At 44.5% G+C, this 27025-nt stretch overlaps 1 protein-coding gene across 2 annotated transcripts in view; it reads left to right on the top strand.

Moving 5' to 3' along the window:
- Positions 1-27025, top strand: part of RTL6 (retrotransposon Gag like 6) — a 70482-nt gene that overhangs the window by 18431 nt on the left and 25026 nt on the right. For both annotated transcript variants that reach the window (XR_011614201.1, XR_011614200.1), the window contains exon 2: positions 19589-19690. The gene's annotated coding sequence lies outside the window, so the exon portion shown is untranslated. The remainder of the gene's footprint in view (positions 1-19588; positions 19691-27025) is intronic.

The following is a 27025-nucleotide window of genomic DNA, read 5'->3' as shown; positions in this document are numbered from 1 at the left end:
ATCATCACACAATCAAAGACAACCAACACAGAAGGAGGCAAGATAGCAGGAATGAAAACCAAGACAACAATGAAAAGATCCACAGTTATCTCAGATGGTGGAACTACACGACACAGTCTTGACAACATGCTCACTATGTGTGCTCTTGGGGACAAAGTGGGGAGCTTAAAACTAAAAGCAAGGAACTAGAAACTAGAAAAAGTAACAAGCATATTGGAAAAACCAACTACAAATTTTAGAAGTAAAGAAACCAATAACCAATATTAAGAATTCAATGGGTGATTTTAACAGCTGAAGAGATAACTGAAAATTTACCATTCAGAATGAAACTCTGAGGGAGAAAGGGATGGAAAACAGAAGAAAGGGTAATAGAAATAGACAATATAGTGAGTATATGAATTTGTAACTGGAGTTCCAGAGGAAAAGGAGAAAGGGAATTGAGCAGAAACAACATTGAAGAAATAATAACTGATAATTTTCTACTTGATGGCAGATGTAAATCCATGGATTTAAAGAACTCAATGAACCCCAAGCAAGACAAATAAGTAGAAATTCACACCTAGAAAAATCAAAACAAAGATTTAGAATAACAGTGAGAAATCTTCTATGCAGTCATGAGTGGAGAGTGGGGTGGGATAGTTGAGTAGAAACAAATTACAATCACCTCCAGTTTCATGGAGTAACAATGCAACTGACAGCCATCTTTTCCATGGCAGCAATAGAAAAAAAATAAAACAGAGAAATTATATTTTCAGTACTATTAAAGAAAATAACTGCCAACCTAAAGTTATATACCTAGAAAGATGAAGGTGAGAAAAATGAAAGTCCACCAGGTAACAAGACCCTCCTCCCGTATGGGATGCCGGAGAAGCTGAGTGAGGAACCTAGACTTCCAACTCCATCTGGCAGTAATGAGGCAATACCACTCCCCTACTAGTGTAGTATCATAGGCCGCCTGATAAATTAGATTTAAATAAGATCTGAAGTCTCATAACATAATGCCCCAAATGACTGGAATACAGTTGAAAATTACTTGCCATTCTGAGAGACAAGAAAATCTCAACTTGAAAAAGAAAAGACAATCAACGGATGCAAGCCCTGAGATGACACAGATGTGAAGTTATCTGACAAGGATTTTAAAGCATCTATCTTAAGAAATTTTCAATGAACTTGAGACAAATGAGAAAATAGAAAATCCTGGCAAAGATGCAGAAGATATAAAGAAGAGTCAAATGGAAATTTTAGAACTAAAAAGTAATAACCAAAATTTAAAACCTCATTGAATGGGCTCAATGGAAGGGACTGAGGAATAACCACTGAATTTGAAAATAGAACAACAGAAATTACACAATTTGAACAATAGAGAGAAACTGGCTTTTTAAAAAATGAACAGAGCCTCAAGGACCTGTGGGACCATTAACTAAAGAGCTAACATCCATATCATCAGAGTTTCAGAAGGAGAGGAGAAAAAGTGTGGAGCTGAAAGGTATTCAAAGAAATATGGCTGAAAATTTCCTGAATTTGGCAAAAGGCACAAACCTACAAATTCAATAACTTAAATGAATCTCAACTAAAATAAACCCGAAGAAATGCATGCCAAGACACATCATAGCCAAACTTCTGAAAACTAAAGACAAAGGAAAAAATCTTGAGCCCAGCAAGAAAGAAATGACACCTTACCTACAGGGAAAAATCACTAGATTTCTCGTCAGAAACCATGCAGTTCAACATTTTTGGATTCTTGAAAGAAAGGATTGACAATCCAGAATTTTATACCTAGCAAAAATATCCTTTAGAAATGATGGGGCAATTAAGATATTCTCAAAGGAAAACAAATGAAAAGAATTTATTGCCAACATGCCTACCATAAAACAATGGCTATAGGAAGCTCTTGAGACAGAAAAAACAAATGATAAAAGAAGGAATCTTGGGACATTTGGAAGCAAGAACAAGGGAAATAGTAAAACTATGGGTGAATGCAATGTGATTTTCTTTTCTTGAATTTCCTAAACTATGTTCAACGATTGAAGCAAAACTTATAACATCATTCACTATGGTTCTCAATGTATGTAGAATAAATATTTAGGAAATGATATTTTAAATGGGAGGGTAAACGGACTCCAAGGGAAGTAAAGTTTCTATATTTCACTTTAACTGATAAAAGGTTGACACCAGTAGACCATAGGTTATGTATGTATATTGTAATGCCTAAAGCACTCACAAAAAATCTGCACAAAGAGGAACACTTGAATATACTATAGACAAATCAAAATGGAATCCTAATAAAGTGTTCAAGTGCTCCACAGGGAGAAAAAAAAAACGAGAAAGAAAATTAGAGAAGACACACATGAAAAAAATGACAAACTTAACCTCTGAAATATCAATAATTACATTAAATGTAAATAGTCTTAATATACCAATGAAAAGACAGGTTGGTAGAGTAAATCTTAAAAATGACCAAACTAAATGCTCTCTGGAAGCAACTGACTTCAAGTATAACTAGAAAAAAGTTTAAAGTAGAAAGATAGAAATATGAAGATGAAATAAAAACATTTTCAGACAGACTAAAACTAAGAAAATTCATCAATAGTAGGTAGACCTATGTAAAGAAAATACTAGAAAGTGTTCTGTGGGCATGAAGAAAATGACCCCAACAGAAGGTCAGACTTGCAGCGAAAAAGAGGAATACAATGCAGATATGCGGGTAAATATAGACAAAAATTATCACAACGAGATACTACTTCACACCTACCAGAATGGCTACCATCAAAAGGATAGACAATAACAAATGTTGGTGAGTCTCTTAGTCCATTTGTGCTGCTGTAACAGAATACCACAGACTGGGTAATTTATAAAGAACAGAAATTTATTTCTCACAGTTCTGGAGGCTAGAAGGTCCAAGATCCAGGTGCCGGAAGGATTGATATCTGGTAAGGGCTACCCTCTGCTTCCAAGATGGCATCTTGTTGCAGCATTCTCCAGAGGAGAGGAACACTGTGGACTCATATGGCAGAAGAGACAGAGGGCAAGAGAGGGTGCTAATCCCAGTCATGAATGTAGAACCCTTCTGTCTTAATCACCTCCCAAAGGCTGCACCTTTTAATACTGTTGCATTGGGCATGAGTTTTGGAGAGGACACCATCATTCAAACCATGACATTCTGTCCTAGCCCCCAAAATTCATGTTATTCGCACAAAATACATATATTCCATTCCAACAGCCTCAAAGATTCTTAGCTCATTCTAGCATCAACTTTAATGTCTAAGTCCAAAGTCTCATCTAAATATCATCTAACTCAGATACAGGTGGGACTCAAGGTACCATTCATCCGTAGGCAAATTCCTCTACAGCTGTGAGACTGAAATCAAACGAGTTATATGCTTCCAAGACACAATGGTGGGCAGACATAGGATAGGTATCTCCATTCCAAAAGACAAAATTAGGCAAGAAGAAAGGGGTAACAAGTTTCAAGTGAATCCAAAACCCAACAAGAAAACAACATTAAACTGTAGAGCTTGAGCTGGGTGCAGTGATGTGTGCCTGCAGTCTCAGCCACTTGGAGAGGTTAAAGTGGGAGGAATGCTTGAATCTAGGAATTCAAGGCCAGCCTGGGCAACGCAGTGAGACCCTGTCTCTAAAAAAAAAATCACTTAAAGTTTTGAGAATAATCTTTGACTCCATGTCCTGCCTTCTAGACACACTTAGGTGGGAGTTGGTCCTTCAGTGTTTCCAGGGATCCCTACCCTAATAGCTTTGCTGGGTGCAGTCCACACAGCAGCTCTCATGGGTTGGAGTTTGGTACTTGCAGCTCTCCCAGGCTGGGATCATACTCCAATGGCTCCACAGTTCTGAGGTCTCGAGAGCAGCTCCACTCCCGTGGCTCCACTAGACGTTCCCCTGGTGCCCCTTTCTTCTGGCCTAGTAGGGGCTCTCCATGGTGGCCCTGACTTCACCAGGCATTGCCCTAGTGGGGACTCTGCAGTGGTCCTGCCCCTGCAGCATTTCTCTGCCTAGGGCCCAAGGTACTCTGAGATATCCTTTAAAATCTAGGTTGAGGGAGCCATGGATCCACAGCTTGTGCACCCTCTGTGCATGAGCTCTGCCTGCAAAGTTAGCACCAAGTGGACACTGCCAAGGCTTACTGCTTATGCCTTCTAGAGTGGTGGCCTGAGCCACATCTGGGTCCACTTGAGCTAGGCTGGGGTGGCCAAGGAGCACTGCACAAAAATGTAGGGAGCATTTTTGAGACTTGAGGCAGCTGTAGGCAGTGAGCCCGAGGTCCCGTGAGTATCCTGAAACCTTCCCTTTGAACTCTGCTACCCTCAAGAATGTGGCCCGCTGGACCTGTGAGACTTGTAGCAGATCTCTGAAATCTTGAGGACGGAAGATCTCTGAAATGCCATCAAACGACTCTGAAATGGGCCATTTTTCCATCGCTTTGAAGAATAGTATCTGGCTCCCTTCTATCCATGCTAATCTCTTTATCCAAGTGTAGCTTAGCCACACCCTTAATTTTCTCCCCTAAACATGCGGTTTCATCCTTCACATGACCAGGCTGAGATTTTCCAAATCTTTATGTTGTGCTTCCCTTTTGATTATAAATCCTGTCTTTAACTCGTTTCTCTTTTCTTGTATTTTATAAGCATTTAAGAGAAGCCATGCAGCCATGCTTAGAGTTTTTCTTTGCCAAATATCCTAGTTCATCACTTTTAAATTCTGCTTTCACAGAGCAGCAGGGCACAGATAGAATTCAGCCAACTTCTCTGCCACTTTGTAACAAAGATGGCCTTTCCTCCAGTTTCCAATAAGAAATTCCTCATTTCTGTACAAGACCTTATCAGAATGGCCTTTCCTGTTCATATTTCTACCAACATTCTGTGCTCGACCTACTTAGATAATCTCTACAGTTCTTTTCTGGGAAGACCCAGCCCTCACCAGAATCTACCTTAATGAAATACAGGGTTTTTCCAGCACTCACTTCAAAACTGTTTCAGCCTCTACCCATTGCCCAGTTCTAAAGCCACATTCACATTTTCAGGTGTATACACACACACACACACACACGTAACTATATATTATATATAAATTGTTATATATATACATATATATAATATAATATTATATATATATATAGCAATACTCTACTCCTGGTACCAATTTCTGTCTTAGTCTGTTTGTACTAGTACAACAGAATACCACAGACTGGGTAATTTATAAAGAATAGAAATCTATTTCTCATGGTTCTGGAGGCCAGAAGGTCCAAGATCAAGGTGTCAGCAGGATTGGTGTCTGGTGAGGGCTGCTCTCTGCTGCCAACATGGCGTCTTGTTGTAGCTTCCTTCAGTGGGGAGGAACACTGTGGCCTCCCATGGCAGAAGAGACAGAAGGCAAGAAAGCCCTCCCTCCAGCCTTGAGCCCTTTTACAAAGGTACCATTTCCATTCACCCCTCAAAGGCCACACCTCTTAATACTGTTGCATCAGGGATTAGGTTTCATCATGAATTTTGGAGGGACCCCATCATTAAAACCACAGCAATGAGGATGTAAGGAAACTAGAACCCTCATACGTTGCTGCTGGGAATGTGAAGTGATGCTTCCGCTTTGAAAAACAGTCTGGTGGATCTGCAAATGGTTAAACATGGACTTAGGGTATGACCTGGTAATTCCACTTTTAGGTATATACCCAAGAGAATTGAAAGCATATGTCCACCCAAAAACTTCTACACTGATGTTTATAGCAGCATTATTCATAAAAGCCAAAAAATGGAAACCACATAAATGTCCATCAATAGTGAATAAACAAAAGGGGGTATATCTTTGCAATGCAACATTATTCATCAATAAAAAGGAATGAAGAACCGACACAGGCTATAACATGGGTGCTCTTGAAAACACTCTGCTCAGTGAAGCCAGACACAAAAGACTACGTATTTTATTACCCCACTTATATGAAAGGTTAAATTAGGCAACTTTACAGAGACAGAAAGTAAATTGGTGTTGCCGGGGGCAAGGGGGAGGGTAAGGAGAAGTTGGGAGGTGGGTCATGGGGAGTGGCTGCTAATTGGTACAAGGTGTCTTTTGGGGATGATAAAAATGTTCTAAATTTAACTATGGTAATGGTTGCAGAACTCTGCAAATAACTTTAAAACATTGAATTGTACACTTTAAACAGCAGAACTCTATGGCATGCAAACTATATTTCAATGAAGCTGTTTAAAAAACTGAAATGAGAACAAACTGTATATACATTCTTATGGAGTTTAAAATATATGGAATTAACATATAGAAACACAAGAGCATGTAACTTGGAAAAGGGGTAAATGGAGTTAGACAGATTTTAGATCCTTGCATTTCCTGGGGAAGTGGAAAAGTAGCAATTAATATTTCATGCTAACAAGAAAAGGAAGGGTATTGAAATTTCTAGGTACGCCACAATAGAATTGTCAAACAGGACAAAAATGGAATAATAAAATATAATCAATCCCAAAGGGCAAGAACAGAGTGAAAAATAACACAGAAGGACTTAGTGTATGACCTGGTAATTCCATTTATAGATAGATAGAAATACAAAGTAGGATTAAAAAAGGGAAATTTGTCAGCAATTAGACTGAAATTACATGGGCAGAATCTCCAGTTGAAGGACAAAGCTTGTCAGGATGGGTTTTCAAAACTCTATGGGCTGTTTTCAAGAGATTCATGTAAAACTTAAGAATGCAGAAAAGTGAAAGGATGGAAAAGCACGTACCCTGCAAACACTAACCAGAACAAAGTCAGTCTAGCTTATGTCTGGCAGGCAAAATAACACGAAAGGAAAAGTCATTGGAAAGTATAAGCCCTTTGTAATAATAAAGGTTATGTTCATCAGAAAAACATAGCAATTGTATATTTGTATGTACTCAATAACAAAGCCTCAAGATAGTTAAAGAAAAATGACAGAACCACAAGGAACAGCAGACAAATTCACAGTCTTAGTGCAAGATCTCAGTAATTGGTATAATAAGCAGACACAAAATCAGTATGCATACAGAAGATTTGAAATACACCATCAACAGACTTGGCCTAATTGGCATATAGAGAAATTTGCATCCAACTGCAGAATGTACATTGTTTTCAAACACACACAAAAGATTATTTTAAAATTGACCTTATTTTTGGCCATAAAACAAATCTCAATACACTTCAAAGGATTGAAATCATACATAAAAATCTGACACAAGATGGCAACTATGAATTAAGAAATACTCATCTAAGGAATTCACAGGTCAAGAAAAATCATCATGCAAATTAGAAAATGTTTTGAATGGAATGAAAATAAAAGCAAGGCACATCAAAACATATGGGAGGCAGCTAAGCAGCACTTAGCGAGAAAGTTACAGCCGTAAATATTTACTTTAGGAAACAATCAAGGCTGGGAATCAATGGGCTAAGCAACATCTTAAGGAATTTAAAAAATAATCAAACCAGGGCTGGGAACAGTGGCTTACGCCTGTATTCCCAGCACTTTGGGACCCCAAGGTGGGAGGATAGCTTGAGTTCAGGAATTTGAGACCAACCTGGGCAACATAGTGAGACCCCATCTCTGCAAAATAGTAATAATACTACTACTACTACTACTACTAATAAGCTCGGCATGGTAGTACACACCTGTAGTCCCATTTGCTTAGGAGGCTGAAGTGTGAGGATCATTTGAGCCTGGGAGGTCGAGGCTGCAGCGAGCCATGGTCATGCCGTTGCACTCCAGCCTGGGCAATAGGATGCCTCAAAAATAAAACCAGGCCTGGCGCTGTGGCTCACGCCTGTAATCCCAGCACTTTGGGAGGCCGAGGCGGGCAGATGACGAGGTCAGGAGATTGAGACCATCCTGGCCAACATGGTGAAACCCCATCTCTACTAAAATACAAAAAATTAGCCAGGCGTGGTGGCGCGCGCCTTAGTCCCAGCTACTCAGGAGGCTGAGGCAGGGGAATTGCTTGAACCCGGGAGGCGGAGGTCGCAGTGAGCCGAGATCGCGCCTTTGCAGTCCGGCCTGGCTACAGAGCGAGATTCCATCTCAAAAACAAACAAGCAAACAAACAAACAAACAAAAACCAAAGGAAATAGAAAGGAGAAAAGAATAAAGATGAGCTTAGAAATTGATGAAATAGAAAAAAGTACGAGAAAATTAATGAAATCAGTAATTAATTCTTTGAAAACACTTAAGAGACAAAGATTCACTTGTTTGAGCCTATTTCCTAGAGACTCTCAACACAAATGATGATCTCATGCATGTATCTATGATAGCCAGATAGAGTCAAGAGCTTAGGACAAGTATTCTGGGCCGGAGGAAGGTGGAGGGATATTTAACACTGGAAGAGAAGCCTGTGATGGAAGCAGAGCCTGGAGGGTTTATAATGGGTTCTGCAATCATCACCATAGTTAATTGGTATTTATAATACCAATTATAAATAATTGGTATTAATTCTTTCTTAAATGTTTGGCAGTGAAGCCATCTGGACCAAGGCTCTTCTTTGTGGGAAGTTTTTTTTGTTTTTGTTTTTGTTTTTTAATTACTAATTTAATCTCTTTATTTATTTGCTCAGATTTTCTATTTTCCCTTAAGTCAGTTTTGGCAGTTTGTGTCTTTCTAAGAAATTATCCATTTCATGTAAGTCATCTAATTTATTGGCATATGATTATTCATAGTATTTAAATGGCATCTTTGAAGATAAGAGAAGCGGCTACAAACAAGCTAAGGAATATAGGTGGCCTCTGGAAGCTGTAAAAGTCAAAGAAATGGATGCATTTCTAGAGCCTCTGGAGGGAGCATGGCCCGGCTGACAGCCTGATTCAGCCCAGTATAACCCATTTTGGTCTTCTGGCCTCCAGATTGTAAAAGAATAGATATGTGTTGTTTTAAGCCACCAAGCTGGTGATAAATGGTTGTAGCAGCTATAGGAAACTAAATAGAGGCTATCAGGAAAAACCGTAGCAATTTAATTGAAATTTTACATAAAATGGATACACTTCTAGAAAAACACAATGCTCCAAAATTGGCACAAGAAGAAAAAGAAAATCTGGATAATCTTATAACCATTGACTTTTAACTAAAAACCTTCCCACAAAGAAAACTCCAAGTCCAGATGGCTTCACCAGTGAATTCTGCCCTGCAAATAACACCACTCACACACAACCTCTTCTAGAGAGAGAAAAAAGGGAAGATTACCCAACCCACTTTATGAGGCCAATTTAATTTGATATGAAAAAGAGAAGAGAATAGACAACACGAGAAAGAAAAATTAAGGCAAACTCACCCAAAACACAGATGCAAAAATTCTAAACAAAACATTAGAAAAGTGACCCAACCACAAGGTAGATTTAACATTATAAACTCAAATGTTACTTGCCACATTGACAGTTGAAGGAGAAAAAGTATATGTTCATTTCAATAGATGCAGAAAAAACATTTGACAAACCCCAAACTCCATTTATGAAAAAAGAAACTCTTAGAAAACTAGAAATATAGGCTGAGCACAGTGGCTTATGCCTGTAATCCCAGCACTTTGGGAGTCCGAGACTTTGGGAGGCTGAGGCAGGTGGGTGACCTGAGGTCAGGAGTTCGAGACCAGCCTGAACAGGCAAAACTCTGTTGGTAGTAAAAATACAAAAATTAGCTGGGTGTGGGGGCATGTGCCTATGTTCCCAGCTATTCGGGAGGCTGAGGCACGAGAGGCAGAGGTTGCAGCCAGCCATGATCATGCCACTGCACTTCAGTCTGGGTGACAGAGTGAGACCCTATCTCAAAAAAATAAAATAAAGAAAAATAAAAATAAATAAAGAAAAAATCTAATCTGATAAATGGTGGCTACAAAATCTATAGAAGACATATATTTATTGGTAAAATGCTAAAAACTTTCCTTTTAAAATTGGCAGCTAGACAAAGATACCTGCTCCCCCACTTCTCTTCAGCATTGGACTGAGAATCAAGCCTTACTGGAAGGCAATACAAAGAAATTAGGTCATAAGGATTGGAAATGAGGAAACGGATTCATCATTATTTACAGAGAATTTGCTTATGTATGTAGCAGGTCTAAAGATTCTATAGGTACATTATTGGAATTCATTAGAGAGTCTAGCAAGTCAATATACAAAAGTGAGTTGTACTTCTGTATACCAGAAACACACAGCAAATGGAAATTTAAAAGATGCCATTCAAATACTATGAACAATCATATGCCAATAAATTAGATAACTTGGATGAAATGGATAACTTCGTAGAAAGACACAAACTACCAAAACTGACTCAAGGAAAAATAGAAAATCTGAACAGATAAATAAAGAGATTAAATTAGTAACTTAAAATAAAAACAAACTTTACACAAAGAAGAGCATTGGTCCAACTTGCTTCACTGCCAAACATTTAAGAAAGAATTAATACCAATTATTTATAAATTCTTCCAGAAAAGTCAAAGAGGGAAAACTTTCACAACTCATTCTATGAGGCCACTATTTTCCTGATGCCAAAACCAGACAAAGACATTACAAAACTACAGATTAATATCTTTTTTTTGAATATAGATACAAAAAGTCTGAAATAAAATACTAGCAAATAGAATCCAACAAGGATTATCCACCATGACCAATTGGAATTTATCCCTATAAGCAAGGTTGATTTAACACCCAGAAACAATTAGTATAATACACCATATCAATACAGCAATAAGCCACATGATCATCTCAATAGATGCAGAAAAAGCATTTGGAAATATTCAACACTCTTTCATGATAAAAATACTCAAACTAGGATTAGAGTTTACCCTCACTGCTTCTGTTCAACACTGCACTGGAAGTTCTAGCCAGGACAGTTAGGCAATAAAAGAGGAATCTGCATTGGAAAGGAAAAGGTAAAATTATTTTTATTTGCAAATTACATAACCTTTTGTGTAGAAAATCCTAAGCAATTGACACACACACAAAGTAGAACTAAGAAATGAGTTTAGCAAGTTTCAGAATACAAGATCAATATGCAAACATATATTTTTATACAATAGCAATAAGCAATCTGAAATGAAATTAAGAAAACAATTTACTTACAATAGCACTAAAAGGAACAAAATACTTAAGGATACGCTTAAGAAAGAAGTAAAAAATGTATATTCTGAAAGCTATAAAATATTGTTGAAAGAAATTAAAGAAAATCTAAATAAATGGAAACACATCCCGTGTTCATGGATCAGAGTAATTAATATTGTTAATATGGCAATACTCCCAAACTGATCTATAGATTCATTGCAATCACTGCCAAAATCCAGGCTTGCTTCTTTGCACAAATTGACAATCTGACCCTAAAATGTATATAGACACTCAAGGGATCCAGAATATGTAAAACACTCTTGGAAATAAAGAGCAGAGTTAGAGGACTCACACTTCCTTTTTTCAAAACTTACCATAAAGCTATAGTACTCAAAGCAGTGTAGTATTGACATAAGTATAGACATATATATCAGTGAAATAGAATTGAGAATCCAGAAATGAATCTTCACATTTATAGTCAATTGATTTTTGACAAGGACGTTAAGACCATTAAATGGGGAAAATAGTCTTTTCAACAAATGGTGCTGAGACACCTGACTATCCACATGCAAGGAAGTGAAGCTGGACCACTATTTCACGTCATATAAAAAATTAACTCAAAATGGGTCAGACCTAAGAGTTAAAGCTATAAAACTCTTAGAAGGAAATCTGGGGGTAAATCTTTGGTTTCTTAGATATTGAGGTAGAAGGCTGGACTCAACTCCAGAGGCGGGGCTCAGACTCTGGACCAGATTGAAGACTAGCTGAACCAAGGAAGAGGCAAAAGCACTCTTAAGTCTCCATAAGACACACTCACCAATGCCATGTCAGCTTACCATTGCCATGGCAAGACTGAAAGTTACTGCCCCTTTCTAAGTCAATGATCCAGAAGTTACCACCTTTTTCCTAGAAATATCTGCATAACCTGACCCTTACTTTGCATGTAATTAAAAGTGGGTATGAGTATGACTGCAGAACTACACCTGAGCTGCTACTCTGGGCACATTGCCTATGGGGTGGTCCTGCTCCACAGGGAGTAGTACCTCTGCTGCTGCCGTACACTGCCACTTCAATAAGAGTTGCTATCTAACATCACTGGCTCACAGTTGGATTCTTTATTAGGTGAAGTCAAGAACCCTCCCAGGCTAAGTCCCAATTTTGGGGCTTGTCTGCCCTGCATCACCAGCACTTTGGGAGGCCAAGGTGGGAGGATCACTTGAGGCTAGGTGTTTGAGACCAGCCCAGGCAGCACAGAAAGACCCTACATCTACCAAATAAAAAGTTATATATCTATCTATCTATATCTATATCTCTATCTATCTATCTATCTATCTATCTATCTATCTATCTATCTATATATTTTTTAAGAATAGTGCTTCTATGTGGCCAGGCACAGTGACTCATGCCTGTAATCTCAGCACTTTGGGAGGCTGGGGTAGGCAGATTGCTTGAGTCTAGGAGTTCAAGACCAGCCTGGGCAACATGGTGAAATCCTGTCTCTAGAAAAAATGCAATAATTAGCTAAGCATGGTGGTGTGTGCCTGTAGTCCAAGCTACTTGAGAGGCTGAGGAGGGAGAATCACTTGAGCCTGAGAGGTCGAGGCTGCAGTGAGCTGGGATCACACCTCTGTACTCCAGCCTGGGTGACAGAGCAAGACTCTGTCTCAAAAATAAAAAGAATAATACTTCTAGGAATGTTTGTGCACTAGTTTTTGTGTGGACATGTTTTCACTGCTGTTAGGTGTATTCCTAGGAATGGCATTGCTGAGTCATATGGTAACTCTGTGCTTAACCTTTTGAGGAACAATTAAATTGTCTTCCAAAGTGGCTGCACCATATTACATTTTAGCAGTGAATGAGGGTTCTAATTTCTCTACATCCTCACTAACACTTGTTATCTGTCTTTTTGATGATAGCTATTCTATAACTACCTCATTGGGTTTTGATTTATATTTCCTTGATGGCTAATAATGTTGAGCATCTTTTTGTATGCTTATTGGCTATTTGTACATTTTATTCAGAGAAATATCTGTTCAAATCCTTTGCCTACTTTTAGTTGGTTTGTCTTCGTATTAATGAGTTGCAGGAGGTTTTTATATGTCCTAGATACAAATATCTTATCATATAGATGGTGTGCAAAAATTTTCTCTGATTCTTTGAGTTGTCTTTTCACTTTCTTGATGGTGCCCTTTGAAGCACAAATATTTTTCATCTTGCTGAAGTTCATTATACACACACACACACACACACACACATATATATGTATATATATCTTTTGGTTGTTTGTATTTTGGTGCCTAAAAAACTGTTGCTCAATTGAAGGACATGCAGATTTACTCCTAGGTTTTCTTCTACAAGTTTTATAGTTTTAGTTCTTAGATCTTTGATCCAGTTTGTGTTAATTTTTGTACATGGTGTGAGGTAGGGGTGTAATTCCATTTTTTTGAGTGTGGATATCTAGTTGTTTCAGCAACATTTATAGAAAAGATTACTCAGTTTGGAACCCTTGGGGGATTTAAAAACAACAGTTTTGAGCACTTACCATGGACCAGGCTTTGTTCTAGGTGCTGGGGATACAGCTGTGCACAAAACAAAGTCCCTGCTGTTGGGGAGCTTATATTCTTGGAGGTGGGGGATAGTAGGGAGGCATGTATTAGACAATGAATGAACAAAGCATAATTTGTCAGAGGGGACAAATGCCAGCAAGGGGGATGCAGCAGGGGTAGTAGGAGCGGATGATTCATGGAGGGTGGTCGAGCCTTCATCGGAGATCTCATGAGCCTGGTGGCTGCAAAGGGTGGGGCCCCAACATCAGGCAGAGGAACAGCAAATGGGGTAGCCCTACATAAGGACTCAGCTTGGAGCATCCGAGGACTGAGCGGAGTGGAATATGGGAGTGTAGAGTGGACAAGAGTTGTGGAAAGAGGGCGTGCTGAGCCTATGGGAGCCAGATCACTGGGAGCCTCCCGAATACACTAGTTTCCCTCCTACCTGGTTTTTCTATTGAGATTATGTGTGTGCACGCATGTGTGTATATAGATATAATCATTTTTAATAAAAATAGATTATGCTCATAGCCACTCTTTCATAACCCCTTTGAAAACACAGCCCTATGTGTTGAACATTTTACCCCGCAAATGAATATTGCTGTATTCCCAGGCAACATTGTTTTTAGCATCAATCACTTTAGTTTCTGGGCATATTTTTGTCATGTGAGCAGTGTGGGAGCAATTGTCCCTGCTCAGATGCCCTGACTCACATGCTCAGGACAAATTCCCAGAGGTAAACTTTCCTGGGTGGAAAGGCATGCATGCTCCTACGCATTCCTGTGGCTGTCATTAGTGTTCAGGAAGATGTGAATGGCTTTGTTTGCTACAGGCTGAAGGGGCACAGAACTGGCATCCCATCCCAGTCTGATACTCTCTCAGCTTCTTGGGGGCTGCTTCTGTCTGCCTCCAAGACCTAGAGAGAGAAGGAGCATGGCTGCATTTCTGTCCTGAGCTGAAGGTGTTTGCTGATGACCCCAACTCTTGGGACTTGCCTCACTGCCCCATGCCAGTGCTGACCAGTGCAGGGTCAGCTCTACACACAGGGGCCCAGGTGGGTGGTGGCCCAGGCATAGGTCTTTCTCCAGTCCAGTTTCCCCTCCATATGAAGCTGTTCCTTTCTCTAGGAATATCCCAGAATCGAAGAGCATGCTGTGTTGAAGGAGAACTTCAGGCTGGAATTCATCCCTTTGGTGGCCTTAAAAATAGACCGGCCATTATGCAGGTAATATGTTAATGTCAGGATTAGCATAATATGGTAATTGGCTCAGAGGCCACAGGGCCCACCTCATCTTTGGAGAGTCAAACCCACGTGTATTTAAAGCAAAGAGTTTGCACCCTAGCAAGGCTCTCCTTCAAGTAAACCCACAAGGAGGGCGGAAGAGTAGAGGTCCCAGAGATGACTGGGAGAGAGCATCTCAGAGAGGAAGCCGTGCAGGCAGAACAATCCAGCACCAGCTGGCAGCGCCAGAATTGTGCATTCATAAATGCAAAAGGATCCGCCTGGGACCTGGAGCTGCGGGCAGGAGATAAATGGAAAATTTTGGAATATAATTAACGTAATGGTAGTCCTCTGGCCCCGCAGAGTTCAATTTGCAGAAGCAATGTTTCAATCCTGGGCTGTTTATCACACCACGGAGGCCGGTTACACAGAGATAACAGAAAAGCTGTTGTGTGGTCTGAGCGGTGATTTGTCTTGGAGAGGATCCTGACGGCGATGTTTAAGGAAGCGTTATTACCAAGACATGTTGGGGAAAATGAGTAGGACAGTTGGATGACTGGCCTCCAAGCACTCTTGATAAGACTGACAGTTTTGGTGAGCCTGTGAAATTGCCAGACCCCAGATTTCACCCCAGAAGCAGGAGTCGGTGGGCTCCGGTGGGCTGAGGAGCCCAGGCTGGGGGCTTCTGTGGCCTCCTCTCAGGTGATCCAGCTGCTGTCTGCCACCCTGGGGGAGAATGAGCTCTGTGTCTTTGGAGGTAATCAAAGAATAAACGCTTGAAGGTGGTAGTGGATGCGGCTAGTTGCCTAACTAATAGCGACTCTCCCTGATTTTGGTCAGAGTTGCAATATGCCCATTTAGAGCACTGCTTCTCCCAGCATCCTTTGCAGCTAGAGGTGGCCTGATGGCACTATTATGGTAAAAGAGATGTGAGTGACACTCACTAGGGATGTCTTCTAGAAAAGCCTTGTAAAAGGACCAGAGCCAGCTTCCATTTCCCTTTTTCGGAACTTTGTGTCATAAAAAAAATTCCTGCCTGGAATACAGAGGTAGTGTCTTGATCTTAGCAGCAATTTTGCGATCATGGGGATCAAAGTCACATGCAAAGGATGATGGAGTGACATTGTTGGACTGCACCAGCTGAACATGATCTCTGGGCTTTTCCATGAGACAAAAATCCTTACTTGCTTAAGCTGCTGGACTCTGTGATGCTAACTGGCCCAGTGTGATCTTGCATCTCTCTGGAGCTCAGGAGAGATGCTGGATGTGCCACTCTGGTAGTTATCCCCACTCAGGTAGGAAATGAAGCCCTGCCAGGGATGAGTCCTCCTGGGATGAGGAGAAGGGCATCCAGAGAAAGCCCAGAACATCGGTATTAGAGAGAGGCAGGTTGAAGAACCAGAGCCCTCCTAAGAGTGAGGAGGGACAGAAGAATTTGGAGAACAAGGTGTTACAGAAGTCAAGGGTCTCCAGTTTTTTCAGTCACTCCTGGCATATTCTCCCAGATAAATAAAAGGTACTTCACCTGCAATGGCCACTAAGTGGAATCCATCCTCTACCCTCAGACCTCCTCTTCCGCCTCTACTGTTCATCCCCAAGTGATGGTTTCATCACCCACTCACATCCCTTCTCCCTCACACACCCTCCCTTGTGAAGCTCTTCCCTCTCCCCTCCATTCTATCTTGATCTCTGTCTCTAACTCTATCTGTCTCTGTGTCACAGTGTAAGCTTCCAGCATGTCCTGCCTAGACCATTTCATTGTGTCCTGCCTGGACCATCATGTCCTGCTTGGACCTTCTTTGAATGTCAATACATCTTCCATCCACCCTTTCTGTGCATGGGGACAGATGGCTTTCCAAAAATCTTTATGTTGCTCTCTTGCTTAAAACCCTTCAGTGCCTTCCCTGCTGCACCCCATCCCCGATAATCTGCTTGGCATGGACTGAAGGCTCTTTATAATCTAACCCTGCCCCACCCCTGTTTAGCCAACACTGTAGGCATTTCAGATGATTGTGTTGCCTAAGTGAGTCGTGTTCTTCTAGCATTCTGAGACTTTGCTATTTCCTCCTCCAAGAATGCCTTTGCCCTGGCCCTGGCAGTGAGCTCCACCAGCCCTCATCCCTTGGGAGTAGAGCACCTGGCTGACCGTCCCTGGAGCTCATGCAGAAGCAGGAGCCTTTGGGGACTTGGTAGGAAGACGTGAGCATGTGGGGCACACTGAACACGGAGAAGAGAAAATGCAGCAGCTTTGCTCAGAGAGGCTCTTTCCGCCAGGGCCCCCGGGGCCGATCACCCAGGGCTTGGCAGGGCTGTGGCAGCGCTCCTCCGTCAGCTCAGGTGCAGGAGCAGGGCTGGGGGTGGAACCAGGAGAGCAAGGTCAAGGCTAGAGGGACGGTGCCTGGCCATCCTCACACCTCAGCTGCCAGAGGTGGCCTGGGGACCCACTCCAAAGCCCCTGGGTGCATCCCGCCTGGAGCAGAGGCCTGCAGCTGCCCTTGGCCCACATGGCTGGTTGCTAAGAGACCAGAGCCTAGAGGCCGACAGCCAAATTTCAGGCTGTGACTCAGTAAGGACCCTGGCTTTTGTCTCTGGCTCATGGAGTCTTTAGAAACTGAATTCTCAGACAGCCACCTGAGGTTGAGGGGAGCAGGGGGCCTGGAGAAATCTCTCACCTGGGAGATAGGGTAGCCAGAGCTCAGCCCTCCCATCCTTCCCTGGAGCCAGTCCAGATGGGCCCAGAAAAGGTGGCACAGGGAGACACTCCCAGTGGGCACAGCAGCTCCCCAGGGCTCTCTGTGCTGCAGGAGGGATGTCTCCGATGTCACCTGGACAGTACTTACCCTCCTCCTGCCACACTTACCTCCCTGCGTGCCAACACATGCACACACGTGCATGCACGCACCCCACACAGACACCAGACATGCACACAGCACACTCATCACTCACAGGCCACACACCCGTGCACACACACACATGCCACACCACACACTACACATGGTTGCGGTCACACCAGATATAGATGCATGTTCCAAGATATCACTCTTTCTCTCCTCCAGGCTTCCTTCTGCCTTCTTCTAGAAAATCTCTAAGGTCCCGCATTAAATGTCAGATCATGGGAAAGGCTGTCCCTGAACCCATTCAGCCGGGAGACTCTGTGTTCCCTTACAGAGCACGGCCTGTGGTGCGACTGTTGGTTCGGGGGCCGAATGCACCTTAAATTGTAAACTCCTTCAGGTCAGGAACCGAAGCTTCTTCGTGGATTATAGCCAGCATGGAACTCAAGACAGGGTTTCACCAAATGCTTATTAAATTAAATGAAGAGGCCAGGTGTGGTGGCTCACACCTGTAATCCCAGCACTTTAAGAGGCTGAGATGGGAGGATCACCTGAGGTCAGGAGTTTGGCCAACAAGCTCTGTCTCTACTAAAAATACAAAAATTAGCCAGGCATGGTGGCGGGCACCTGTAATCCCAGCTACTTGGGAGGCTGAGGCACAAGAATCACTTGAACGCAGGCGACGGAGGTTGCAGTAAGCCGAGATCGCGCTACTTAAATCCAGCCTGGGCGACAGAGTGAGACTCTGTCTCAAAAAAAAAAAAAAAAAGGAAAGAAGAAATGAATGAATGAGTGACAAAAAAACAGAACCAAGATTTAGCAAGTGCTGGGCCAGAGCCCTTTCTTCTGCCTCTCTCTTTTGAAAGGGTAAGGATATTTTACTCATTCTGCTTACGTTTAATGCATTTTGTTATTTTAGCTCAAACATAATTGCCTTTTCAGCATTTTTATTCAAAATGATGATTTAGGGTCATCCACATCTCAGTGCATAGTGATAATATTTCTATATGTTTTCCATTCAAAGTGAAGAATTTAAAATTCGGGGATGCTTTCAATAAGATCTAGTGAAAAAAAGGAGCTTTTGCCTAAGATGATATCTTTTAAAATGTGCTCTATAAAGTTGCTTGGGGTCTAGAACTAGATGATGAGGCTTTTCTAGGAATATGTGCGGACAGGCTTCCAGGCCCCTCCCAGAGTCTCTACCCATCGAGGCCTTCTCCCCAGGAACCTGAGCCGCCACCACCTCCCCTCCAGCTTGCGTCCTCCTCTACGACTATTTGAAGGGTCCCGACCAACATCTGCACCTTCCCCACCAGGCTTTGCTCCCAGCCTTCCTTTTGAACAGGAAGGCATCTCGAAACTCAGTGTCCCAGGAATAAGCTGTTCGTATGGACCCTCTGAGCCTCTGAAAAGAGGTTCATCTGAATCTTCAGGAACAGGTGAACAGCATCAAGAAGCAACGGAGGTTTCAGCCCTGTCTCGGGCTCCATCGTTCTAGGTGCAGTACATCTAGGCCCTCTCTAGCCAGGGTCTTTTCCCCAACTGAGGGCTGATTATTTTATTTTATTTTATTATTATTATTTTTTTGAGACAGAGTCTCACTCTGTCGCCCAGTCTGGAGTGCAATGGTGCAATCTTGGCTCACTGCAACCTCTGCCTCCCGGGTTCAGGTGATTCTCCTGCCTCAGCCTCCTGAGTAGCTGGGATTACAGGCACCTGATACCACACCTGGCTAATTTTTTTTTGTATTTTTAGTAGAGACGGGGTTTCACCATGTTGGTCAGGCTGGTCTCGAACTCCTGACCTCAGGTTATCTGCCCACCTTGGTCTCCCAAAGTGCTGGGATTACAGGCGTGAGCCACCGTGCCTGGTCTGTTTATTTCTAAACCTAAATTTAAGCTTTCATTCTCTCTCTCCATTTCACTCTCTGTTCTCAGTGTGGGTCATGGTCATCTTAAGATTGGAAACCAGTGATCAAGTGGATGAGTCAAAAATGCTGGACTGATGTCTTGACTTGACTTCCCATTCTGCCACCAGTGGTAAGTCAGGTTTCTCATCTGAGCCTCCGTTTGCTCACCATGTAAAGTGGGAAAATCCTATGACTTTATTTATGTAAAGATAAGTCAAGAAAATGAACTGTTATTAGTGGAGGGCTTTGTGACCATGAGAACTGTAAAACCTGAAGAAAAGCAACCAAATAGTCCAGGTATTCGTGCATGGTAAACTCCTGGAGGCAAGTTCCTCTGTGACCGTGCTTGCGTGTGCACATATACGAAGGTGACTGGCTCTCCCACAACTCACAGAGGTGACCACAGCAGAAACACAATGCCAGCACAGCTGGTGCTGGGGTGTGATGGTACCTCCTCCTGGGTGTTAAGTGGAGACCAGAAGTGCAGAGGACCAACCTCCTAAAGGCAGAAGAAAATGGCAAGTGGCCAATCGCAGTTATACGTTTAGGCTACCATTGCACGCTCTGGGTTTACCACCTCTGTTTATCAGCTCAATGGCCCTGGACCTATCACTTAATATTCTTGTGCCGCAGTTTCTTATCTTCAAAATCTGGATAATAACAGTAGCCACCTGCTCAGGATGTTTTCGGTTGCAAAGAACAGGAAACAACAAGAACCCAAATGGGCTTTTAAAATAAATGTCAAGATGACATTCATCTGGCAAACCGAATGGCTCAGGTGAAGTGTGACTCAGCTGTTCAATGATGTAACAGAACATCAACTTTTGTTTTTTGCTTTCCCTCTACTTTCCTTTCTATGGCATCAGATTCATCCTAAAGCTGGCTCCCTTTAGAGTCCAAAGAGGACTGCCAATGGCTCCTGGGCCTGCCTGCTTCCTCATTCACATCCTTTGAGAGAGACAGAGTTTCTTTGTCTCATGCAAATATCACTACAGGTCCAAGTCATTTCCCAGAGGCTGGTATTGCTCTTATCGGACCAATCTCAGTCCACCCCCAAATTGGAACCAATCACCAGGCCAGGGGATGGAATACCGCTGATTGGTTCAGATAAGATCATAGGCTCCAACCCTGGGGCTGAGAGTAGAGCCAGTTTACTTGGACATCCAAACGGACATAGGGGACGGTGGGAAGCGAGAAGAATGCTAGGGGGTGACGATTATTTATTACAATCTTCACAGCCCTTGGCTACTCAAGGTTCGTACAGATCCTTCCTCTTCCCGTGAACATTTGAAGTTGCCTACATCCATATAAACACAAAGAAGACAACCAAAATCTCTTCTAGCCTTCCAGGGACTAGCCTTCATCTCCCGGTTCAAGATCTCATTCCAGGAATATTTACAGTCCTTCCATCAAGTCTGGATGGAAGTTATCATAGTACAGGGAAAGAGTAATAAAGAGAAATTAACTCACAGGACTGAGATGTCCGGCGGGGGAGAGGCTTCCGGTGTGGTTTGCTTTAGAGGTTCTCAATGGCATTGGTGCTCCAGACCTTCCTCCATAATTCCCTCATATCAACCCTCCACCAAGCAGGGGCTTTTCCCCAGCGGGGTTTCCTTATAGCTGCCAACAGCTCCCAGAGTTACATGGACGCTTGTCCATGTATCATGGTAGCAAGAAGGCAATCGACAGTTTTGAATCATTGTAAATGGGCCAGCATAGCCTTTTGAGGTTGCAAGCAACCGAAATGCAACTCTAGCTTATAAGAAAAGGGAAGTTACTGGTGGTCCATGTGCCTGGGATGGGGAGGACACTGGATGCCCCATAGCAAGGGTGACAGGGCTCAGGCCAGTTCAGCCAGGTTCTAAGGGGCAGCCCCATTGTTGTTGTAGGTGGGCAGCACCCTCTGCCTACCCCTGGCTTCCCTGAACTGTGGCTCCTCAGCAAGAAGTTGGTCACACAACCCCCTCAGGTCCTGGAATCGAGGAGACGCTGAAGGGCATCCACACACCCGAGTGTCATGGTACCATGGTGCAGCAGCACACGTGCCCCCATGAAGGGAGAGTCTAGACTCCCCAGCCTCCCGTCCAAGGCCAGCAGAAGCACTTTTGCCAACATGCAGCAGGCTCCATATGTTACCTTTTCAACCCAATTAAAGGTGGCTCTAGAGAGCAAGCTTGGAGCTGATAAATGTGCAGAAAGCAAACTGGGCGGCAACTGGAAAGCAAAATCTTTCCCATCACACAGACCCAATTAGCCGAGCCTGTGCTGTGGTGCTCACGTGGGGAGCTCAGAGGTTGTGGGAATCCGGAGCTCGTGGGACAGGGATGCTATGGCCCCCAGGCATGACCACTTCCCTGACTGGCCTGAGTCTCCTCCACAGAGGTTTGGGTTGTGATTTTAATATTAAGGATTTGTCCTGGGCCCACATGATAATACTTGCCCTATTAAGATGCTTTTCGTCCCTGACACCTGGATGAGGCCCGAGGACAGGTGTGTGAGCAGGAAAAGTTGGGAAAGGAGCTGAGATTGAGCAAGGCCCTATTGTGCGCCAGGACTGCCATTCCCTGCCTCATCGCCATCGCCACAGTGCGGCCCTGTTATCCCCACATTCCTTTTCCTACGTGTGTGTTGGGGAGGGCGTTGGACTCTAAATGCCCCCTCCCCTAAATCTGGAATTGAAATTGCAGACATGGGGCAGGAAGGCAGAGGCCCCATGAATAACTGATGGATGAATCAATGCTATTTTGAAACCTGCATTTCATTTCAACTTGACAATATATTTGCATTGATCAGGTTGATTTCAATGATGCAGCAGGAACAAACTGTCGAAGTCCCAGTGGTTTCAGTCAAACATGTGTTTCTGCCCAAGCAAAGTCCACCACAGGTGCAGGTGATTCCCCAGAGCCACAGTCTCCCAGGGATGGCTCAGCTGCCCCAGCTGGCCAGAGCACCAACATCCTGGAGCTGCAAGTCGGGAGTGCGGGGCCACCATGTCCGTTACAGTGGAAAGGGGGAGGCAGAGTGGTCCTTAATGCTTCTCCCTGGAGGTGACTCATCACTTCTGCAGTCAGAGCAGGTCATAGGGTCACCCCTGATTTTGAAGGAGTGTGCACCTGGAATGAGAGGAGAACCAGAAATCCTTGTTCTTTCTTCCCCAGTTCTGGTGGGCTCTCTTCTCCAGCATCACCTAAAACCTTGTTTGTCTTGGACTTGGCCTCTGTCCTAGAGCCTTCTGCTTCTCTGAGGCGCCCCTCGGTCTGGTCTGTGTGGATGAGTGATTTCATAATATCTGATAAGTTCGTATCTGAGCTCTGATGAGTCAGAATGGGGCAGACAAGGAACAGTAGGTCCAGCTCTTCTGGGGCATAACAGTATCGGCCATGGGCACTGCAGGGTGGACAGGGGCACCCTTCCTTCCACAGCCACTCTCTCTGTGACCGTTCAACTCAACCAGTGGTAGGAAGGACCATATATCCTGTGCCAGAGAACAGTTCCAGGTGCAAGTATGCAGCAGGGACCAGGGAGCTGCCCCCGACCCACCCTCTCAACTCATTCACCCGGCAAATCGTGCCTTGTCAACCCAATTAAAGGAGGCTCCAGGGAAGGAGCTTGCAGCTGATAAAACTGTAGAAAGCAAACCGGATAACAACCAGAAAGCAAAATCTTTCCCATCACACAGACCCACATTGTGGCTCAGCCCCTAAGACCTCTCTTGTACACCCCTATGGAGAGGGCTCTCCATTTTTCTCGATGAGGAAACAAAGCTCAGAGGAAAGTCACTTACAAAGCCAGAAGGAGCAGAGCTAGGAGGCCGGATTAGGCTGTTTGCATTGCTATAAAGGAATGTGAATACCCAAGACTGGGTGATTTCTGAAGAAGGGTTTATTTGGCTCGCAGTCCTGCAGGCTGTACAAGCAGCATGGAGCCAGCATCTGCTTCTGGGGAGGCCTCAGGAAACTTACAATCACGGCCGAAGCCCACGGGGAGCTGGCGAATCACACAGAGAGAGTGAGCAATAGAGGGGGAGGTCCCACTCATTTAAACAACCAGACCTGTGTGAACTCAGAGCAAGAACGCGAGGAAGGCACCAGGCCATCCACGAGAGGCCCACCCCTGTATGCCACACACCTCCCACCAGGCCCCACCTCCAACACCGGGGATCACATTCCAACATGAGATTTGAAGGGGACACACATCCAAACCATATCAGAGGCCAACCCACCAGCTTGACTCTGGGTCCTGAGTGCCCCCAACTCGCCTTTGCTTGGCTTCCTGCTCGGTGGAATGGAAGAATTGTAAGAGTTAAAGAGGAGGCCGGGTGCGGTGGCTCACGCCTGTAATCCCAGCACTTTGGGAGGCCAAGGTGGGCAGATGACGAGGTCAGGAGTTCGAGACCAGCCTGGCCAATATGGTGAAATGCTGTCTACTAAAAATACAAAAAATTAGCTGGGCATGGTGGCAGGTGCCTGTAGTTCCAGCTACTCAGGAGGCTGAGGCAGAAGACTTGCTTGAACTCAGGAGGCAGAGGTTGCAGTGAGCCTTGATCGTGCCACTGTACTCCAGCCTGGGTGACAGAGTGAGAAGCAAGCAAGCAGGAAAGAGGAAGGAAGGAAGGAAGGACGGAAGTAAGGAAGGAAGGAAGGAAAGAAGGAAGGAAAGAAGGAAGGAAAGAGGGAAGGAAAGAAGGAAGGAAGAAAGGAAGGAAGGAAAGAAGGAAGAAAGGAAGGAAGGAAAGAAGGAAAGAAGGAAGGAAAGAAGGAAAGAAGGAAGGAAAGAAGGAAGGAAGGAAGGAAGGAGAAGGGAAGGAAGGAAGGAAGGAAGGAGAAGGGAAGGGAAGGGAAGGGATGTCATTTGTGGTTTATGGTCATGCTGACCTTGGCCATTAGGCTGATGCCCTTTGGATTTAGGCGGTTTTTGATCAAGGTGCTTGTCCAAGATGGCAATGCTCCTACTCTGTCAAGGATGACCTCCCCAGCCTGAATCTTGTGTGTGTCAGTCGTGAATCACCTATTGCTGTATAACAAATCACTCCCAAGCTTAAATCATTAGCATCCATGGTCTCGCTGTTTCTGTGGTCAGGCATCTGGGAGCTTAGAGGGGTTTCCTGGCTCAGGGTCTCCCACAGGTTGCTGGGCTCTGGTGCTCACAAAGCGCTTGGCAAACATGCCGTGAAGGCATGAGCAGCAGCCTGCAGGGTGGGGGCAGCAGGTGCAGAGGGTACAGGCGAGGCCGTTCAGATTCACAGTGTCTGGCATAAATCAGACACAAAATATACTGAATAAATGAATGAATGAATGAACGAACAATCGGGACAGATCTCCATTTTCATATTAATACTTGGTCATGGGCAAGTTATTTCACCTCTTTGGGACTCAGTTTCCTCATCAGTAAAATGGGGATAATAATACCTGTCTCATAAGAATCCATGTTTAAGTAGCAAGTCTAGCAGAGTGCCCAGCATGTAACAGGTACCCAGGATGTCTCTTTGGTTTAATCCACCCTAAGGGTTTGACTTCCTCCTTTTGATTCAGTGATTGGCTTGGCAGTGACTTTCCAGAATGGAATTCCTTATAAGGGGCTTTCCTGGATTGGAATTGCACGGCGTTCTTGAAGCTTGCAGACGTGGAGCAGTTGCCACCAGGGCATGGCTCCTGTGGTCCTGCAGCCTGGGAAAGGCCACACACAGGCTGTCTCTTTGGCCTGGTGGCAACTGTGACTCATGATCACCATCTCGGCCCCACCCTCAGAGCAGGTGGCCTTCCCTCCAGGACTTGAGAAGGGCGGCTGGACAGGATGGCATGGACAGTCCCAACTAAGGCTGGACTCTGAGACTCTGCACACTGATCACCCTGTGGGTGAGCCTGGGGGATCCTGTGCCATCTGGTCTGTCGCTGGCTGAGCTGAGGCTTCACATGTGCCATGCCATGTCCTTCCTGAGCTTTAGTTTCCTCATGTGCAATGTGTGCAGGGGATGAGACAGACCAGGCAGTCCCCCTGGAACCTCATAGCTCTTGGTGACCATTCCACTCATGCTGGTGGCACCTGGTTCCACTGTCTGGATGCTACCCCCAATTCGTGGGCTCTTTCCTGGTCTTTTTGCTCTGTCCACAGCCCTGGATGGTGCATTCTGACTCTGTAGATGGCCCGGCTGAGGGTGACACTGAGCCCCAGTGTGCCAAGGCTATGAATGCCAGCCTTGCTTGCATTCTGGGTTTGGGATGTAAAGGTCTCCCAATCCCCTAAAGCCACACCCTCCACAGCCACCCCAAAGCTGAGCCTTTGCTTTCAGGATTCCCATAATCCTCATGCAGCGTGGGCAGCACTGGGACTGTGCCTGCATGCTTAGGGAGGAGGGATGGCCCCACAGCCCTGGGGGCTTCTTCCAGACTCAACAATGGACTGACCCCATACAATGCCCTAAAAGGCAGGGTTATTGGTGGCAAGAACCTGACATTTCATGGGTGCCTTCTCCAAGCCAGGCTCTGGGCCAGGCACTGGGCAGGGATGTGGGCCCATCCAGCCCTGCCCTGAGCACGGCCTGATCCCTCAGGGGAGACAGACATGCAGAGAAAACCCCTTCACATGGGTGGTCTGTTCCTGCAGGAGACCCTGGGGTTTCAAAGGAAGCATGATTGATTCGGATCATTCTCCAGGAACCCTGAAAGGGGGGGGGCCTTTTCTGTGTTTAATAGACAAAGATTCCAAAGCTCAGAGAATGAATCAGCAATTCAGAGAATGAGTCAGGAATTTCCAAACTAAGCCAATTTCACAGACACGCCAGCCCCGGGCAGCACACACAGTAGGTATGTGACTTCCCCTTTCCTGGGTCTTCAGGTTGACTGCGGTTCCGTTGATCCCAACTGGCTTTGCCTGGGCGATTCAACCTCAGGCTGCCTGCGGTCGACAGGGGCGGGTCTGGGTCAGCTCCTGGCCCAGGCTGCTCCAGCCCATCTTCTTGGGGCCGATCACCAGAGTGCAAACCTCAAGGGCACTCTCAAGGTCTTTAGTCACATGGGGTTCACTTGATTCCATTGGCCAAAGCAAGTGACCTACCAGGATGGACAGGGTGGGGAGTGCCTTCCAACCACGCGGGAAGGAGGCCTGTACTTCATCACCCAGTGGTGGAGCAGGAATTTGGACCCAAGCCTGACTCAGAAGGCCTTGGCACCATCGGCCTCTCATTTGAGGTCATGTGCAAGAGCCCTGGCTTGAGGATCCATGGATGACTGCCCTTCTCCCCACCGTCTCTCAGAGGCATCGCTGACAGCTCAGGGGGCGGGTGGACAGGAGCAACAGAAAGCATGAGGCTGCCCCTTAAACACTGTCGGCACTATGGGTCCCTGCAAGGCTCCAGCCTGACTCTGTATAGAGGCTGCCCCACGCCCCTGTGTGGCCTGGGTTCCTGACCTCTTTGAACCTCAGTCTACACCTCCTTAGCATGGGGATCACAGTCCTACTTAGGTTA

Source organism: Macaca nemestrina, chromosome 15 (genome assembly GCF_043159975.1).
Source record: "Macaca nemestrina isolate mMacNem1 chromosome 15, mMacNem.hap1, whole genome shotgun sequence".
Taxonomy (NCBI): Eukaryota; Metazoa; Chordata; class Mammalia; order Primates; family Cercopithecidae; genus Macaca; species Macaca nemestrina.
The sequence above is the reverse complement of the archived record's forward strand: the minus strand, read 5'-3'. Positions and strand labels throughout refer to the sequence as shown.